The sequence below is a fragment of the Hemiscyllium ocellatum genome, chromosome 35 (assembly GCF_020745735.1).
Source record: "Hemiscyllium ocellatum isolate sHemOce1 chromosome 35, sHemOce1.pat.X.cur, whole genome shotgun sequence".
Classification (NCBI taxonomy): Eukaryota; Metazoa; Chordata; class Chondrichthyes; order Orectolobiformes; family Hemiscylliidae; genus Hemiscyllium; species Hemiscyllium ocellatum.
The window spans coordinates 48,826,257-48,845,995 of NC_083435.1; the positions used below are offsets into that span (position 1 = coordinate 48,826,257).

Below are 19,739 nucleotides of genomic sequence, written 5' to 3' on the forward strand. Positions count from 1 at the left end.
GGTTGTTGGGACGTGTGTTGACCTGAAAACAATAGTAATGTTTCATTATAATTTTGGAATTAAGAAACAATGGGATTAGAATTAAAAGTGCGTGTTACAAAGACTAAAATGCATCATGGTGTGATAATTGAAATGACATTAAAATGATAATTAATGTTTGAACTCAATTAAAATGTTTCAAAACAGTTTTTTAAATCTTAACTAGATGTACATAAAGATTGGTAAACTGAGGATTGAAATATTCAATTATTAAAAAATCACACATTCAGAGATTATTGATCAGAATTGTTTCTTCATTGAATAATCTCATTTATTCATGAATTCCATGGTGCTTATTAGAAATGCAGTTTCTGTTCACCTCAATTTAAAAGGCAGTTTCTGAACAGAGGAACTGAAATCAAAAGCTAATTATCTCACCCCACCCCCACTCCGGGAGTGGTGCTAACTGCACTTGATTGCTTTTTGTTCTCGATGTGAAGAGCTCTCACGCCTGAGTCACCTTCACGCCTCTTGTTGCTGAGTGACTCAAAAAGAAGGAGTTTCAACAGAGCTGCAACTGCCTCACTTTCCCAGTCGCTCTCCCCGTTTACATTTTCCTGCTCATCAGTGATTTAATGAAAACCAAAAGGATGCGATGTTATTCTGCAGCCTCTTTGTCGATTCCTCCGTTTAAATTCCAACATGGCTTAGATCTCGGGGCGCACCTTAATGCTAGCTTTGAAAGCACAGGTCCAGAGCTTCCTCTGAGAGTGCAATTTCTTTCATTGCTGTTGCTGATTGAATGAGCCACTAACGTGCGAACTGCTCCAAAACATGATGCAGGACCTCTGGTGCCAATTCTCGCACTTTGAATAACGACAGACAGCTTCCAAATGAGGCCTTTCAGATACGACTTTGGGGTACATTTGGCAGACAGAATAGTTCAGGAATCCGTGGTGCACTGTGACACCAGCGCATCACCTTCTTCCCTGTCTTTGAACCGGGCCGCCTCAGCAAGGAATGCAAATGCAGTATTGCTCTTCGTGGAAGGATCGGTAACTACACTCTCAAACTGAATGGCACATGATCAGAAGCAGTTTGTAGAATATCTTTACAATGCTCTGCACAGTAATCAAATGGAAATGCATTGCATTTCACTACGAGAGCAGATTTTTTCAAGCAAATTCGAAGGCAGGTTTGCAGATGGGAAAGCAAGCAGGAAAGCTCCGTTCTTGTCCATGTAAAAGGCTGCAGATGAAGAACAAAACAGTTTCGACCGCGGGAACCTAGCTTGCGGAAGGCGAACGTGCTGATCACTGTGCTACAGAAACAAGCCCACAGCCGCCCCTGCTGCAGCTCAGTGGTATCCGACACTGAAAGTTGAAGACGTTCTACCTTTCACCTTTCTGTTTCCAAATGCTCGTTGTTTCATGGGAGTTGTTTAATTTTGGCTGTGTGGTATGCATGGACGAGATACACCGAAGTATCTGTTTTCACGCGGTGTAGCCCAATAACGTTGTGTTGCTTACACCGGCTTTAAAAGGATAACTTTTTAGCCGAGCTGGCCGTCGCAGTCTGTGGCACAATCATTTAGTCTGTTCGACTGCTCACTGGAAAGGTAGTATTGTGAAACACTGCAGAAACGAAGGACTTCCTTACTTTTGCTGCGACTGACCATACTCTGTCAAATTTTCCCAGATTCTCAGTTGAGGAGTTTTTGCAGCTGGAAATTACCTCAGAAAGCCTGTTAATTCGTAATGTATTGAACGAATCGCAAAACAGAAAACATTTGGCACGCAACACAAACAAAACTGGCAAACCAAATGCATTTTCAGATACAGTGAGCATGAATGCTAAATGTGAGACACTCCGAGGGCATGAGCCGTAAAGTAATCTCACAACTAACAACAGGGCAATTCCAAATTACTTTTCAATGATACTTGAGCCTCAGTGCACCACCATATCACAGACAATGCTGAAAAGAGAGAAAGAAAGAACATAATAAGAATGGGCCACAAAAAGTGAATTTCACCAATCACAGTCTCGATTAGATTACCTTTCCCTTCAGGGGTCTCCGGGACAGAAACGAAGGAAATTGGAGAAATTCAATAGCATATGACATCAAAATTCATCGGAACGATTTTCCCACTCGCCAGAAAGCCAAATAACGATGAATCGACTCACCGCAGGCCTTTGTTTCACAACAGCGATGAAATAGCAGTCACCATTCGGTTCCAGTAAAATCTCAACATGCTTGGAACGTAAAGCAACAGTAGAGATGTTTGCAATTTTCCACGCGGGAGACGAACACGATCATGACAGCAGAGGAAATTTGGCACTTTCCCAATCGACAGTTAATTCCCGGGGAAACAAATCGAATTTTGGTCTGAACGACATCAGTGGTGGCAACAGCATTTCAACAAGCTGCACCGTTGCAGTCGATCAGCAGCAATGGCAGTGGTGGGATTCGAACCCACGCCCCTGTCGAGACTGGAACCTAAATCCAGCGCCTTAGACCGCTCGGCCACACTACCAACTGCGCCAGTGCCCCATTTTCTTTCACTTCCAATTGAGCTCCTGCATAACAACAGATGGAAAGTCAAGTGAAAAGGGTTCCATGATCCCTCTCGGACTCGCACGGCTGCGTGGATGTGCCCGGCTACAATATCAATTTCGCAGCAGATAATGATAGCCCATCAATCCGGATAAAAATCAATGGTAAGCTGAGGCTATCTTCTCAGACTCTTTTCAACTACAAATGTATCTGTGAGTGCGTGAGCATACATGTTCGCTTATGATTTGGTCAAATAACCATGAACTGCTTGACATTACTGCCATTTCGATTCTTACTTTGCTAAATGATTTCACCCATTGCTCGAAATAGGACAACTTTCACGTTTACACGGAACATGAAACACACCGGACTACAGGGAAAATAAACAAAGCTGAGCAGGCCGTGTTCCACATCATACCGTGCAGCATAGTTTCAGTCACTGTGTCTGTTTTGTAGAATAATAGTCCCAAAGAATGTTCTCCACACTAACACCGGAGGTAGCATTACAATCCGAGAACGACCGATCACATTGTAAGGATGCTCTGACCTCGGGGCCAGTTCGAGATGCCACTTTCCTTGCCTTTTATGCAATTGGCTGCAGGGATGTTCACACCTGGACATGAGCCACATCGACATCAACTGAGTTGGAAACCTGCGTGGGAATCGATGAGAAGCGACCCAAAAAATCTTGCTAAATTCCATGGTGCTTATTAGAAATGCAGTTTCTGTTCACCTCAATTTAAAAGGCAGTTTCTGAACAGAGGAACTGAAATCAAAAGCTAATTATCTCACCCCACCCCCACTCCGGGAGTGGTGCTAACTGCACTTGATTGCTTTTTGTTCTCGATGTGAAGAGCTCTCACGCCTGAGTCACCTTCACGCCTCTTGTTGCTGAGTGACTCAAAAAGAAGGAGTTTCAACAGAGCTGCAACTGCCTCACTTTCCCAGTCGCTCTCCCCGTTTACATTTTCCTGCTCATCAGTGATTTAATGAAAACCAAAAGGATGCGATGTTATTCTGCAGCCTCTTTGTCGATTCCTCCGTTTAAATTCCAACATGGCTTAGATCTCGGGGCGCACCTTAATGCTAGCTTTGAAAGCACAGGTCCAGAGCTTCCTCTGAGAGTGCAATTTCTTTCATTGCTGTTGCTGATTGAATGAGCCACTAACGTGCGAACTGCTCCAAAACATGATGCAGGACCTCTGGTGCCAATTCTCGCACTTTGAATAACGACAGACAGCTTCCAAATGAGGCCTTTCAGATACGACTTTGGGGTACATTTGGCAGACAGAATAGTTCAGGAATCCGTGGTGCACTGTGACACCAGCGCATCACCTTCTTCCCTGTCTTTGAACCGGGCCGCCTCAGCAAGGAATGCAAATGCAGTATTGCTCTTCGTGGAAGGATCGGTAACTACACTCTCAAACTGAATGGCACATGATCAGAAGCAGTTTGTAGAATATCTTTACAATGCTCTGCACAGTAATCAAATGGAAATGCATTGCATTTCACTACGAGAGCAGATTTTTTCAAGCAAATTCGAAGGCAGGTTTGCAGATGGGAAAGCAAGCAGGAAAGCTCCGTTCTTGTCCATGTTAAAGGCTGCAGATGAAGAACAAAACAGTTTCGACCGCGGGAACCTATCTTGCGGAAGGTGAACGTGCTGATCACTATGCTACAGAAACAAGCCCACAGCCGCCCCTGCTGCAGCTCAGTGGTATCCGACACTGAAAGTTGAAGACGTTCTACCTTTCACCTTTCTGTTTCCAAATGCTCGTTGTTTCATGGGAGTTGTTTAATTTTGGCTGTGTGGTATGCGTGGACGAGATACACCGAAGTATCTGTTTTCACGCGGTGTAGCCCAATAACGTTGTGTTGCTTACACCGGCTTTAAAAGGATAACTTTTTAGCCGAGCTGGCCGTCGCAGTCTGTGGCACAATCATTTAGTCTGTTCGACTGCTCACTGGAAAGGTAGTATTGTGAAACACTGCAGAAACGAAGGACTTCCTTACTTTTGCTGCGACTGACCATACTCTGTGAAATTTTCCCAGATTCTCAGTTGAGGAGTTTTTGCAGCTGGAAATTACCTCAGAAAGCCTGTTAATTCGTAATGTATTGAACGAATCGCAAAACAGAAAACATTTGGCACGCAACACAAACAAAACTGGCAAACCAAATGCATTTTCAGATACAGTGAGCATGAATGCTAAATGTGAGACACTCCGAGGGCATGAGCCGTAAAGTAATCTCACAACTAACAACAGGGCAATTCCAAATTACTTTTCAATGATACTTGAGCCTCAGTGCACCACCATATCACAGACAATGCTGAAAAGAGAGAAAGAAAGAACATAATAAGAATGGGCCACAAAAAGTGAATTTCACCAATCACAGTCTCGATTAGATTACCTTTCCCTTCAGGGGTCTCCGGGACAGAAACGAAGGAAATTGGAGAAATTCAATAGCATATGACATCAAAATTCATCGGAACGATTTTCCCACTCGCCAGAAAGCCAAATAACGATGAATCGACTCACCGCAGGCCTTTGTTTCACAACAGCGATGAAATAGCAGTCACCATTCGGTTCCAGTAAAATCTCAACATGCTTGGAACGTAAAGCAACAGTAGAGATGTTTGCAATTTTCCACGCGGGAGACGAACACGATCATGACAGCAGAGGAAATTTGGCACTTTCCCAATCGACAGTTAATTCCCGGGGAAACAAATCGAATTTTGGTCTGAACGAAACAACATCAGTGGTGGCAACAGCATTTCAACAAGCTGCACCGTTGCAGTCGATCAGCAGCAATGGCAGTGGTGGGATTCGAACCCACGCCCCTGTCGAGACTGGAACCTAAATCCAGCGCCTTAGACCGCTCGGCCACACTACCAACTGCGCCAGTGCCCCATTTTCTTTCACTTCCAATTGAGCTCCTGCATAACAACAGATGGAAAGTCAAGTGAAAAGGGTTCCATGATCCCTCTCGGACTCGCACGGCTGCGTGGATGTGCCCGGCTACAATATCAATTTCGCAGCAGATAATGATAGCCCATCAATCCGGATAAAAATCAATGGTAAGCTGAGGCTATCTTCTCAGACTCTTTTCAACTACAAATGTATCTGTGAGTGCGTGAGCATACATGTTCGCTTATGATTTGGTCAAATAACCATGAACTGCTTGACATTACTGCAATTTCGATTCTTACTTTGCTAAATGATTTCACCCATTGCTCGAAATAGGACAACTTTCACGTTTACACGGAACATGAAACACACCGGACTACAGGGAAAATAAACAAAGCTGAGCAGGCCGTGTTCCACATCATACCGTGCAGCATAGTTTCAGTCACTGTGTCTGTTTTGTAGAATAATAGTCCCAAAGAATGTTCTCCACACTAACACCGGAGGTAGCATTACAATCCGAGAACGACCGATCACATTGTGAGGATGCTCTGACCTCGGGGCCAGTTCGAGATGCCACTTTCCTTGCCTTTTATGCAATTGGCTGCAGGGATGTTCACACCTGGACATGAGCCACATCGACATCAACTGAGTTGGAAACCTGCGTGGGAATCGATGAGAAGCGACCCAAAAAATCTTGCTAAATTCCATGGTGCTTATTAGAAATGCAGTTTCTGTTCACCTCAATTTAAAAGGCAGTTTCTGAACAGAGGAACTGAAATCAAAAGCTAATTATCTCACCCCACCCCCACTCCGGGAGTGGTGCTAACTGCACTTGATTGCTTTTTGTTCTCGATGTGAAGAGCTCTCACGCCTGAGTCACCTTCACGCCTCTTGTTGCTGAGTGACTCAAAAAGAAGGAGTTTCAACAGAGCTGCAACTGCCTCACTTTCCCAGTCGCTCTCCCCGTTTACATTTTCCTGCTCATCAGTGATTTAATGAAAACCAAAAGGATGCGATGTTATTCTGCAGCCTCTTTGTCGATTCCTCCGTTTAAATTCCAACATGGCTTAGATCTCGGGGCGCACCTTAATGCTAGCTTTGAAAGCACAGGTCCAGAGCTTCCTCTGAGAGTGCAATTTCTTTCATTGCTGTTGCTGATTGAATGAGCCACTAACGTGCGAACTGCTCCAAAACATGATGCAGGACCTCTGGTGCCAATTCTCGCACTTTGAATAACGACAGACAGCTTCCAAATGAGGCCTTTCAGATACGACTTTGGGGTACATTTGGCAGACAGAATAGTTCAGGAATCCGTGGTGCACTGTGACACCAGCGCATCACCTTCTTCCCTGTCTTTGAACCGGGCCGCCTCAGCAAGGAATGCAAATGCAGTATTGCTCTTCGTGGAAGGATCGGTAACTACACTCTCAAACTGAATGGCACATGATCAGAAGCAGTTTGTAGAATATCTTTACAATGCTCTGCACAGTAATCAAATGGAAATGCATTGCATTTCACTACGAGAGCAGATTTTTTCAAGCAAATTCGAAGGCAGGTTTGCAGATGGGAAAGCAAGCAGGAAAGCTCCGTTCTTGTCCATGTTAAAGGCTGCAGATGAAGAACAAAACAGTTTCGACCGCGGGAACCTATCTTGCGGAAGGTGAACGTGCTGATCACTATGCTACAGAAACAAGCCCACAGCCGCCCCTGCTGCAGCTCAGTGGTATCCGACACTGAAAGTTGAAGACGTTCTACCTTTCACCTTTCTGTTTCCAAATGCTCGTTGTTTCATGGGAGTTGTTTAATTTTGGCTGTGTGGTATGCGTGGACGAGATACACCGAAGTATCTGTTTTCACGCGGTGTAGCCCAATAACGTTGTGTTGCTTACACCGGCTTTAAAAGGATAACTTTTTAGCCGAGCTGGCCGTCGCAGTCTGTGGCACAATCATTTAGTCTGTTCGACTGCTCACTGGAAAGGTAGTATTGTGAAACACTGCAGAAACGAAGGACTTCCTTACTTTTGCTGCGACTGACCATACTCTGTGAAATTTTCCCAGATTCTCAGTTGAGGAGTTTTTGCAGCTGGAAATTACCTCAGAAAGCCTGTTAATTCGTAATGTATTGAACGAATCGCAAAACAGAAAACATTTGGCACGCAACACAAACAAAACTGGCAAACCAAATGCATTTTCAGATACAGTGAGCATGAATGCTAAATGTGAGACACTCCGAGGGCATGAGCCGTAAAGTAATCTCACAACTAACAACAGGGCAATTCCAAATTACTTTTCAATGATACTTGAGCCTCAGTGCACCACCATATCACAGACAATGCTGAAAAGAGAGAAAGAAAGAACATAATAAGAATGGGCCACAAAAAGTGAATTTCACCAATCACAGTCTCGATTAGATTACCTTTCCCTTCAGGGGTCTCCGGGACAGAAACGAAGGAAATTGGAGAAATTCAATAGCATATGACATCAAAATTCATCGGAACGATTTTCCCACTCGCCAGAAAGCCAAATAACGATGAATCGACTCACCGCAGGCCTTTGTTTCACAACAGCGATGAAATAGCAGTCACCATTCGGTTCCAGTAAAATCTCAACATGCTTGGAACGTAAAGCAACAGTAGAGATGTTTGCAATTTTCCACGCGGGAGACGAACACGATCATGACAGCAGAGGAAATTTGGCACTTTCCCAATCGACAGTTAATTCCCGGGGAAACAAATCGAATTTTGGTCTGAACGAAACAACATCAGTGGTGGCAACAGCATTTCAACAAGCTGCACCGTTGCAGTCGATCAGCAGCAATGGCAGTGGTGGGATTCGAACCCACGCCCCTGTCGAGACTGGAACCTAAATCCAGCGCCTTAGACCGCTCGGCCACACTACCAACTGCGCCAGTGCCCCATTTTCTTTCACTTCCAATTGAGCTCCTGCATAACAACAGATGGAAAGTCAAGTGAAAAGGGTTCCATGATCCCTCTCGGACTCGCACGGCTGCGTGGATGTGCCCGGCTACAATATCAATTTCGCAGCAGATAATGATAGCCCATCAATCCGGATAAAAATCAATGGTAAGCTGAGGCTATCTTCTCAGACACTTTTCAACTACAAATGTATCTGTGAGTGCGTGAGCATACATGTTCGCTTATGATTTGGTCAAATAACCATGAACTGCTTGACATTACTGCAATTTCGATTCTTACTTTGCTAAATGATTTCACCCATTGCTCGAAATAGGACAACTTTCACGTTTACACGGAACATGAAACACACCGGACTACAGGGAAAATAAACAAAGCTGAGCAGGCCGTGTTCCACATCATACCGTGCAGCATAGTTTCAGTCACTGTGTCTGTTTTGTAGAATAATAGTCCCAAAGAATGTTCTCCACACTAACACCGGAGGTAGCATTACAATCCGAGAACGACCGATCACATTGTGAGGATGCTCTGACCTCGGGGCCAGTTCGAGATGCCACTTTCCTTGCCTTTTATGCAATTGGCTGCAGGGATGTTCACACCTGGACATGAGCCACATCGACATCAACTGAGTTGGAAACCTGCGTGGGAATCGATGAGAAGCGACCCAAAAAATCTTGCTAAATTCCATGGTGCTTATTAGAAATGCAGTTTCTGTTCACCTCAATTTAAAAGGCAGTTTCTGAACAGAGGAACTGAAATCAAAAGCTAATTATCTCACCCCACCCCCACTCCGGGAGTGGTGCTAACTGCACTTGATTGCTTTTTGTTCTCGATGTGAAGAGCTCTCACGCCTGAGTCACCTTCACGCCTCTTGTTGCTGAGTGACTCAAAAAGAAGGAGTTTCAACAGAGCTGCAACTGCCTCACTTTCCCAGTCGCTCTCCCCGTTTACATTTTCCTGCTCATCAGTGATTTAATGAAAACCAAAAGGATGCGATGTTATTCTGCAGCCTCTTTGTCGATTCCTCCGTTTAAATTCCAACATGGCTTAGATCTCGGGGCGCACCTTAATGCTAGCTTTGAAAGCACAGGTCCAGAGCTTCCTCTGAGAGTGCAATTTCTTTCATTGCTGTTGCTGATTGAATGAGCCACTAACGTGCGAACTGCTCCAAAACATGATGCAGGACCTCTGGTGCCAATTCTCGCACTTTGAATAACGACAGACAGCTTCCAAATGAGGCCTTTCAGATACGACTTTGGGGTACATTTGGCAGACAGAATAGTTCAGGAATCCGTGGTGCACTGTGACACCAGCGCATCACCTTCTTCCCTGTCTTTGAACCGGGCCGCCTCAGCAAGGAATGCAAATGCAGTATTGCTCTTCGTGGAAGGATCGGTAACTACACTCTCAAACTGAATGGCACATGATCAGAAGCAGTTTGTAGAATATCTTTACAATGCTCTGCACAGTAATCAAATGGAAATGCATTGCATTTCACTACGAGAGCAGATTTTTTCAAGCAAATTCGAAGGCAGGTTTGCAGATGGGAAAGCAAGCAGGAAAGCTCCGTTCTTGTCCATGTTAAAGGCTGCAGATGAAGAACAAAACAGTTTCGACCGCGGGAACCTATCTTGCGGAAGGTGAACGTGCTGATCACTATGCTACAGAAACAAGCCCACAGCCGCCCCTGCTGCAGCTCAGTGGTATCCGACACTGAAAGTTGAAGACGTTCTACCTTTCACCTTTCTGTTTCCAAATGCTCGTTGTTTCATGGGAGTTGTTTAATTTTGGCTGTGTGGTATGCGTGGACGAGATACACCGAAGTATCTGTTTTCACGCGGTGTAGCCCAATAACGTTGTGTTGCTTACACCGGCTTTAAAAGGATAACTTTTTAGCCGAGCTGGCCGTCGCAGTCTGTGGCACAATCATTTAGTCTGTTCGACTGCTCACTGGAAAGGTAGTATTGTGAAACACTGCAGAAACGAAGGACTTCCTTACTTTTGCTGCGACTGACCATACTCTGTGAAATTTTCCCAGATTCTCAGTTGAGGAGTTTTTGCAGCTGGAAATTACCTCAGAAAGCCTGTTAATTCGTAATGTATTGAACGAATCGCAAAACAGAAAACATTTGGCACGCAACACAAACAAAACTGGCAAACCAAATGCATTTTCAGATACAGTGAGCATGAATGCTAAATGTGAGACACTCCGAGGGCATGAGCCGTAAAGTAATCTCACAACTAACAACAGGGCAATTCCAAATTACTTTTCAATGATACTTGAGCCTCAGTGCACCACCATATCACAGACAATGCTGAAAAGAGAGAAAGAAAGAACATAATAAGAATGGGCCACAAAAAGTGAATTTCACCAATCACAGTCTCGATTAGATTACCTTTCCCTTCAGGGGTCTCCGGGACAGAAACGAAGGAAATTGGAGAAATTCAATAGCATATGACATCAAAATTCATCGGAACGATTTTCCCACTCGCCAGAAAGCCAAATAACGATGAATCGACTCACCGCAGGCCTTTGTTTCACAACAGCGATGAAATAGCAGTCACCATTCGGTTCCAGTAAAATCTCAACATGCTTGGAACGTAAAGCAACAGTAGAGATGTTTGCAATTTTCCACGCGGGAGACGAACACGATCATGACAGCAGAGGAAATTTGGCACTTTCCCAATCGACAGTTAATTCCCGGGGAAACAAATCGAATTTTGGTCTGAACGAAACAACATCAGTGGTGGCAACAGCATTTCAACAAGCTGCACCGTTGCAGTCGATCAGCAGCAATGGCAGTGGTGGGATTCGAACCCACGCCCCTGTCGAGACTGGAACCTAAATCCAGCGCCTTAGACCGCTCGGCCACACTACCAACTGCGCCAGTGCCCCATTTTCTTTCACTTCCAATTGAGCTCCTGCATAACAACAGATGGAAAGTCAAGTGAAAAGGGTTCCATGATCCCTCTCGGACTCGCACGGCTGCGTGGATGTGCCCGGCTACAATATCAATTTCGCAGCAGATAATGATAGCCCATCAATCCGGATAAAAATCAATGGTAAGCTGAGGCTATCTTCTCAGACTCTTTTCAACTACAAATGTATCTGTGAGTGCGTGAGCATACATGTTCGCTTATGATTTGGTCAAATAACCATGAACTGCTTGACATTACTGCAATTTCGATTCTTACTTTGCTAAATGATTTCACCCATTGCTCGAAATAGGACAACTTTCACGTTTACACGGAACATGAAACACACCGGACTACAGGGAAAATAAACAAAGCTGAGCAGGCCGTGTTCCACATCATACCGTGCAGCATAGTTTCAGTCACTGTGTCTGTTTTGTAGAATAATAGTCCCAAAGAATGTTCTCCACACTAACACCGGAGGTAGCATTACAATCCGAGAACGACCGATCACATTGTGAGGATGCTCTGACCTCGGGGCCAGTTCGAGATGCCACTTTCCTTGCCTTTTATGCAATTGGCTGCAGGGATGTTCACACCTGGACATGAGCCACATCGACATCAACTGAGTTGGAAACCTGCGTGGGAATCGATGAGAAGCGACCCAAAAAATCTTGCTAAATTCCATGGTGCTTATTAGAAATGCAGTTTCTGTTCACCTCAATTTAAAAGGCAGTTTCTGAACAGAGGAACTGAAATCAAAAGCTAATTATCTCACCCCACCCCCACTCCGGGAGTGGTGCTAACTGCACTTGATTGCTTTTTGTTCTCGATGTGAAGAGCTCTCACGCCTGAGTCACCTTCACGCCTCTTGTTGCTGAGTGACTCAAAAAGAAGGAGTTTCAACAGAGCTGCAACTGCCTCACTTTCCCAGTCGCTCTCCCCGTTTACATTTTCCTGCTCATCAGTGATTTAATGAAAACCAAAAGGATGCGATGTTATTCTGCAGCCTCTTTGTCGATTCCTCCGTTTAAATTCCAACATGGCTTAGATCTCGGGGCGCACCTTAATGCTAGCTTTGAAAGCACAGGTCCAGAGCTTCCTCTGAGAGTGCAATTTCTTTCATTGCTGTTGCTGATTGAATGAGCCACTAACGTGCGAACTGCTCCAAAACATGATGCAGGACCTCTGGTGCCAATTCTCGCACTTTGAATAACGACAGACAGCTTCCAAATGAGGCCTTTCAGATACGACTTTGGGGTACATTTGGCAGACAGAATAGTTCAGGAATCCGTGGTGCACTGTGACACCAGCGCATCACCTTCTTCCCTGTCTTTGAACCGGGCCGCCTCAGCAAGGAATGCAAATGCAGTATTGCTCTTCGTGGAAGGATCGGTAACTACACTCTCAAACTGAATGGCACATGATCAGAAGCAGTTTGTAGAATATCTTTACAATGCTCTGCACAGTAATCAAATGGAAATGCATTGCATTTCACTACGAGAGCAGATTTTTTCAAGCAAATTCGAAGGCAGGTTTGCAGATGGGAAAGCAAGCAGGAAAGCTCCGTTCTTGTCCATGTTAAAGGCTGCAGATGAAGAACAAAACAGTTTCGACCGCGGGAACCTATCTTGCGGAAGGTGAACGTGCTGATCACTATGCTACAGAAACAAGCCCACAGCCGCCCCTGCTGCAGCTCAGTGGTATCCGACACTGAAAGTTGAAGACGTTCTACCTTTCACCTTTCTGTTTCCAAATGCTCGTTGTTTCATGGGAGTTGTTTAATTTTGGCTGTGTGGTATGCGTGGACGAGATACACCGAAGTATCTGTTTTCACGCGGTGTAGCCCAATAACGTTGTGTTGCTTACACCGGCTTTAAAAGGATAACTTTTTAGCCGAGCTGGCCGTCGCAGTCTGTGGCACAATCATTTAGTCTGTTCGACTGCTCACTGGAAAGGTAGTATTGTGAAACACTGCAGAAACGAAGGACTTCCTTACTTTTGCTGCGACTGACCATACTCTGTGAAATTTTCCCAGATTCTCAGTTGAGGAGTTTTTGCAGCTGGAAATTACCTCAGAAAGCCTGTTAATTCGTAATGTATTGAACGAATCGCAAAACAGAAAACATTTGGCACGCAACACAAACAAAACTGGCAAACCAAATGCATTTTCAGATACAGTGAGCATGAATGCTAAATGTGAGACACTCCGAGGGCATGAGCCGTAAAGTAATCTCACAACTAACAACAGGGCAATTCCAAATTACTTTTCAATGATACTTGAGCCTCAGTGCACCACCATATCACAGACAATGCTGAAAAGAGAGAAAGAAAGAACATAATAAGAATGGGCCACAAAAAGTGAATTTCACCAATCACAGTCTCGATTAGATTACCTTTCCCTTCAGGGGTCTCCGGGACAGAAACGAAGGAAATTGGAGAAATTCAATAGCATATGACATCAAAATTCATCGGAACGATTTTCCCACTCGCCAGAAAGCCAAATAACGATGAATCGACTCACCGCAGGCCTTTGTTTCACAACAGCGATGAAATAGCAGTCACCATTCGGTTCCAGTAAAATCTCAACATGCTTGGAACGTAAAGCAACAGTAGAGATGTTTGCAATTTTCCACGCGGGAGACGAACACGATCATGACAGCAGAGGAAATTTGGCACTTTCCCAATCGACAGTTAATTCCCGGGGAAACAAATCGAATTTTGGTCTGAACGAAACAACATCAGTGGTGGCAACAGCATTTCAACAAGCTGCACCGTTGCAGTCGATCAGCAGCAATGGCAGTGGTGGGATTCGAACCCACGCCCCTGTCGAGACTGGAACCTAAATCCAGCGCCTTAGACCGCTCGGCCACACTACCAACTGCGCCAGTGCCCCATTTTCTTTCACTTCCAATTGAGCTCCTGCATAACAACAGATGGAAAGTCAAGTGAAAAGGGTTCCATGATCCCTCTCGGACTCGCACGGCTGCGTGGATGTGCCCGGCTACAATATCAATTTCGCAGCAGATAATGATAGCCCATCAATCCGGATAAAAATCAATGGTAAGCTGAGGCTATCTTCTCAGACTCTTTTCAACTACAAATGTATCTGTGAGTGCGTGAGCATACATGTTCGCTTATGATTTGGTCAAATAACCATGAACTGCTTGACATTACTGCAATTTCGATTCTTACTTTGCTAAATGATTTCACCCATTGCTCGAAATAGGACAACTTTCACGTTTACACGGAACATGAAACACACCGGACTACAGGGAAAATAAACAAAGCTGAGCAGGCCGTGTTCCACATCATACCGTGCAGCATAGTTTCAGTCACTGTGTCTGTTTTGTAGAATAATAGTCCCAAAGAATGTTCTCCACACTAACACCGGAGGTAGCATTACAATCCGAGAACGACCGATCACATTGTGAGGATGCTCTGACCTCGGGGCCAGTTCGAGATGCCACTTTCCTTGCCTTTTATGCAATTGGCTGCAGGGATGTTCACACCTGGACATGAGCCACATCGACATCAACTGAGTTGGAAACCTGCGTGGGAATCGATGAGAAGCGACCCAAAAAATCTTGCTAAATTCCATGGTGCTTATTAGAAATGCAGTTTCTGTTCACCTCAATTTAAAAGGCAGTTTCTGAACAGAGGAACTGAAATCAAAAGCTAATTATCTCACCCCACCCCCACTCCGGGAGTGGTGCTAACTGCACTTGATTGCTTTTTGTTCTCGATGTGAAGAGCTCTCACGCCTGAGTCACCTTCACGCCTCTTGTTGCTGAGTGACTCAAAAAGAAGGAGTTTCAACAGAGCTGCAACTGCCTCACTTTCCCAGTCGCTCTCCCCGTTTACATTTTCCTGCTCATCAGTGATTTAATGAAAACCAAAAGGATGCGATGTTATTCTGCAGCCTCTTTGTCGATTCCTCCGTTTAAATTCCAACATGGCTTAGATCTCGGGGCGCACCTTAATGCTAGCTTTGAAAGCACAGGTCCAGAGCTTCCTCTGAGAGTGCAATTTCTTTCATTGCTGTTGCTGATTGAATGAGCCACTAACGTGCGAACTGCTCCAAAACATGATGCAGGACCTCTGGTGCCAATTCTCGCACTTTGAATAACGACAGACAGCTTCCAAATGAGGCCTTTCAGATACGACTTTGGGGTACATTTGGCAGACAGAATAGTTCAGGAATCCGTGGTGCACTGTGACACCAGCGCATCACCTTCTTCCCTGTCTTTGAACCGGGCCGCCTCAGCAAGGAATGCAAATGCAGTATTGCTCTTCGTGGAAGGATCGGTAACTACACTCTCAAACTGAATGGCACATGATCAGAAGCAGTTTGTAGAATATCTTTACAATGCTCTGCACAGTAATCAAATGGAAATGCATTGCATTTCACTACGAGAGCAGATTTTTTCAAGCAAATTCGAAGGCAGGTTTGCAGATGGGAAAGCAAGCAGGAAAGCTCCGTTCTTGTCCATGTTAAAGGCTGCAGATGAAGAACAAAACAGTTTCGACCGCGGGAACCTATCTTGCGGAAGGTGAACGTGCTGATCACTATGCTACAGAAACAAGCCCACAGCCGCCCCTGCTGCAGCTCAGTGGTATCCGACACTGAAAGTTGAAGACGTTCTACCTTTCACCTTTCTGTTTCCAAATGCTCGTTGTTTCATGGGAGTTGTTTAATTTTGGCTGTGTGGTATGCGTGGACGAGATACACCGAAGTATCTGTTTTCACGCGGTGTAGCCCAATAACGTTGTGTTGCTTACACCGGCTTTAAAAGGATAACTTTTTAGCCGAGCTGGCCGTCGCAGTCTGTGGCACAATCATTTAGTCTGTTCGACTGCTCACTGGAAAGGTAGTATTGTGAAACACTGCAGAAACGAAGGACTTCCTTACTTTTGCTGCGACTGACCATACTCTGTGAAATTTTCCCAGATTCTCAGTTGAGGAGTTTTTGCAGCTGGAAATTACCTCAGAAAGCCTGTTAATTCGTAATGTATTGAACGAATCGCAAAACAGAAAACATTTGGCACGCAACACAAACAAAACTGGCAAACCAAATGCATTTTCAGATACAGTGAGCATGAATGCTAAATGTGAGACACTCCGAGGGCATGAGCCGTAAAGTAATCTCACAACTAACAACAGGGCAATTCCAAATTACTTTTCAATGATACTTGAGCCTCAGTGCACCACCATATCACAGACAATGCTGAAAAGAGAGAAAGAAAGAACATAATAAGAATGGGCCACAAAAAGTGAATTTCACCAATCACAGTCTCGATTAGATTACCTTTCCCTTCAGGGGTCTCCGGGACAGAAACGAAGGAAATTGGAGAAATTCAATAGCATATGACATCAAAATTCATCGGAACGATTTTCCCACTCGCCAGAAAGCCAAATAACGATGAATCGACTCACCGCAGGACTTTGTTTCACAACAGCGATGAAATAGCAGTCACCATTCGGTTCCAGTAAAATCTCAACATGCTTGGAACGTAAAGCAACAGTAGAGATGTTTGCAATTTTCCACGCGGGAGACGAACACGATCATGACAGCAGAGGAAATTTGGCACTTTCCCACTCGACAGTTAATTCCCGGGGAAACAAATCGAATTTTGGTCTGAACGAAACAACATCAGTGGTGGCAACAGCATTTCAACAAGCTGCACCGTTGCAGTCGATCAGCAGCAATGGCAGTGGTGGGATTCGAACCCACGCCCCTGTCGAGACTGGAACCTAAATCCAGCGCCTTAGACCGCTCGGCCACACTACCAACTGCGCCAGTGCCCCATTTTCTTTCACTTCCAATTGAGCTCCTGCATAACAACAGATGGAAAGTCAAGTGAAAAGGGTTCCATGATCCCTCTCGGACTCGCACGGCTGCGTGGATGTGCCCGGCTACAATATCAATTTCGCAGCAGATAATGATAGCCCATCAATCCGGATAAAAATCAATGGTAAGCTGAGGCTATCTTCTCAGACTCTTTTCAACTACAAATGTATCTGTGAGTGCGTGAGCATACATGTTCGCTTATGATTTGGTCAAATAACCATGAACTGCTTGACATTACTGCAATTTCGATTCTTACTTTGCTAAATGATTTCACCCATTGCTCGAAATAGGACAACTTTCACGTTTACACGGAACATGAAACACACCGGACTACAGGGAAAATAAACAAAGCTGAGCAGGCCGTGTTCCACATCATACCGTGCAGCATAGTTTCAGTCACTGTGTCTGTTTTGTAGAATAATAGTCCCAAAGAATGTTCTCCACACTAACACCGGAGGTAGCATTACAATCCGAGAACGACCGATCACATTGTGAGGATGCTCTGACCTCGGGGCCAGTTCGAGATGCCACTTTCCTTGCCTTTTATGCAATTGGCTGCAGGGATGTTCACACCTGGACATGAGCCACATCGACATCAACTGAGTTGGAAACCTGCGTGGGAATCGATGAGAAGCGACCCAAAAAATCTTGCTAAATTCCATGGTGCTTATTAGAAATGCAGTTTCTGTTCACCTCAATTTAAAAGGCAGTTTCTGAACAGAGGAACTGAAATCAAAAGCTAATTATCTCACCCCACCCCCACTCCGGGAGTGGTGCTAACTGCACTTGATTGCTTTTTGTTCTCGATGTGAAGAGCTCTCACGCCTGAGTCACCTTCACGCCTCTTGTTGCTGAGTGACTCAAAAAGAAGGAGTTTCAACAGAGCTGCAACTGCCTCACTTTCCCAGTCGCTCTCCCCGTTTACATTTTCCTGCTCATCAGTGATTTAATGAAAACCAAAAGGATGCGATGTTATTCTGCAGCCTCTTTGTCGATTCCTCCGTTTAAATTCCAACATGGCTTAGATCTCGGGGCGCACCTTAATGCTAGCTTTGAAAGCACAGGTCCAGAGCTTCCTCTGAGAGTGCAATTTCTTTCATTGCTGTTGCTGATTGAATGAGCCACTAACGTGCGAACTGCTCCAAAACATGATGCAGGACCTCTGGTGCCAATTCTCGCACTTTGAATAACGACAGACAGCTTCCAAATGAGGCCTTTCAGATACGACTTTGGGGTACATTTGGCAGACAGAATAGTTCAGGAATCCGTGGTGCACTGTGACACCAGCGCATCACCTTCTTCCCTGTCTTTGAACCGGGCCGCCTCAGCAAGGAATGCAAATGCAGTATTGCTCTTCGTGGAAGGATCGGTAACTACACTCTCAAACTGAATGGCACATGATCAGAAGCAGTTTGTAGAATATCTTTACAATGCTCTGCACAGTAATCAAATGGAAATGCATTGCATTTCACTACGAGAGCAGATTTTTTCAAGCAAATTCGAAGGCAGGTTTGCAGATGGGAAAGCAAGCAGGAAAGCTCCGTTCTTGTCCATGTAAAAGGCTGCAGATGAAGAACAAAACAGTTTCGACCGCGGGAACCTATCTTGCGGAAGGTGAACGTGCTGATCACTATGCTACAGAAACAAGCCCACAGCCGCCCCTGCTGCAGCTCAGTGGTATCCGACACTGAAAGTTGAAGACGTTCTACCTTTCACCTTTCTGTTTCCAAATGCTCGTTGTTTCATGGGAGTTGTTTAATTTTGGCTGTGTGGTATGCGTGGACGAGATACACCGAAGTATCTGTTTTCACGCGGTGTAGCCCAATAACGTTGTGTTGCTTACACCGGCTTTAAAAGGATAACTTTTTAGCCGAGCTGGCCGTCGCAGTCTGTGGCACAATCATTTAGTCTGTTCGACTGCTCACTGGAAAGGTAGTATTGTGAAACACTGCAGAAACGAAGGACTTCCTTACTTTTGCTGCGACTGACCATACTCTGTGAAATTTTCCCAGATTCTCAGTTGAGGAGTTTTTGCAGCTGGAAATTACCTCAGAAAGCCTGTTAATTCGTAATGTATTGAACGAATCGCAAAACAGAAAACATTTGGCACGCAACACAAACAAAACTGGCAAACCAAATGCATTTTCAGATACAGTGAGCATGAATGCTAAATGTGAGACACTCCGAGGGCATGAGCCGTAAAGTAATCTCACAACTAACAACAGGGCAATTCCAAATTACTTTTCAATGATACTTGAGCCTCAGTGCACCACCATATCACAGACAATGCTGAAAAGAGAGAAAGAAAGAACATAATAAGAATGGGCCACAAAAAGTGAATTTCACCAATCACAGTCTCGATTAGATTACCTTTCCCTTCAGGGGTCTCCGGGACAGAAACGAAGGAAATTGGAGAAATTCAATAGCATATGACATCAAAATTCATCGGAACGATTTTCCCACTCGCCAGAAAGCCAAATAACGATGAATCGACTCACCGCAGGACTTTGTTTCACAACAGCGATGAAATAGCAGTCACCATTCGGTTCCAGTAAAATCTCAACATGCTTGGAACGTAAAGCAACAGTAGAGATGTTTGCA

General features: G+C 44.8%; 6 non-coding genes across 6 annotated transcripts; all 6 read right to left on the minus strand.

Annotated features, from left to right (window-relative positions):
- Positions 1–2,431: 2,431 nt before the first annotated feature.
- trnal-uag (transfer RNA leucine (anticodon UAG)) lies at positions 2,432–2,513 on the minus strand. Its single transcript has one exon. It is a non-coding gene; the product is annotated as a tRNA-Leu (tRNA).
- Positions 2,514–5,344: 2,831 nt separating this feature from the next.
- trnal-uag (transfer RNA leucine (anticodon UAG)) lies at positions 5,345–5,426 on the minus strand. The gene has a single exon. It is a non-coding gene; the product is annotated as a tRNA-Leu (tRNA).
- A 2,831-nt stretch (positions 5,427–8,257) lies between these two features.
- On the minus strand, positions 8,258–8,339 carry trnal-uag (transfer RNA leucine (anticodon UAG)). The gene has a single exon. It is a non-coding gene; the product is annotated as a tRNA-Leu (tRNA).
- A 2,831-nt stretch (positions 8,340–11,170) lies between these two features.
- Positions 11,171–11,252, minus strand: trnal-uag (transfer RNA leucine (anticodon UAG)). Its single transcript has one exon. It is a non-coding gene; the product is annotated as a tRNA-Leu (tRNA).
- Positions 11,253–14,083: 2,831 nt separating this feature from the next.
- On the minus strand, positions 14,084–14,165 carry trnal-uag (transfer RNA leucine (anticodon UAG)). Its single transcript has one exon. It is a non-coding gene; the product is annotated as a tRNA-Leu (tRNA).
- Positions 14,166–16,996: 2,831 nt separating this feature from the next.
- On the minus strand, positions 16,997–17,078 carry trnal-uag (transfer RNA leucine (anticodon UAG)). The gene has a single exon. It is a non-coding gene; the product is annotated as a tRNA-Leu (tRNA).
- Positions 17,079–19,739: the final 2,661 nt, after the last annotated feature.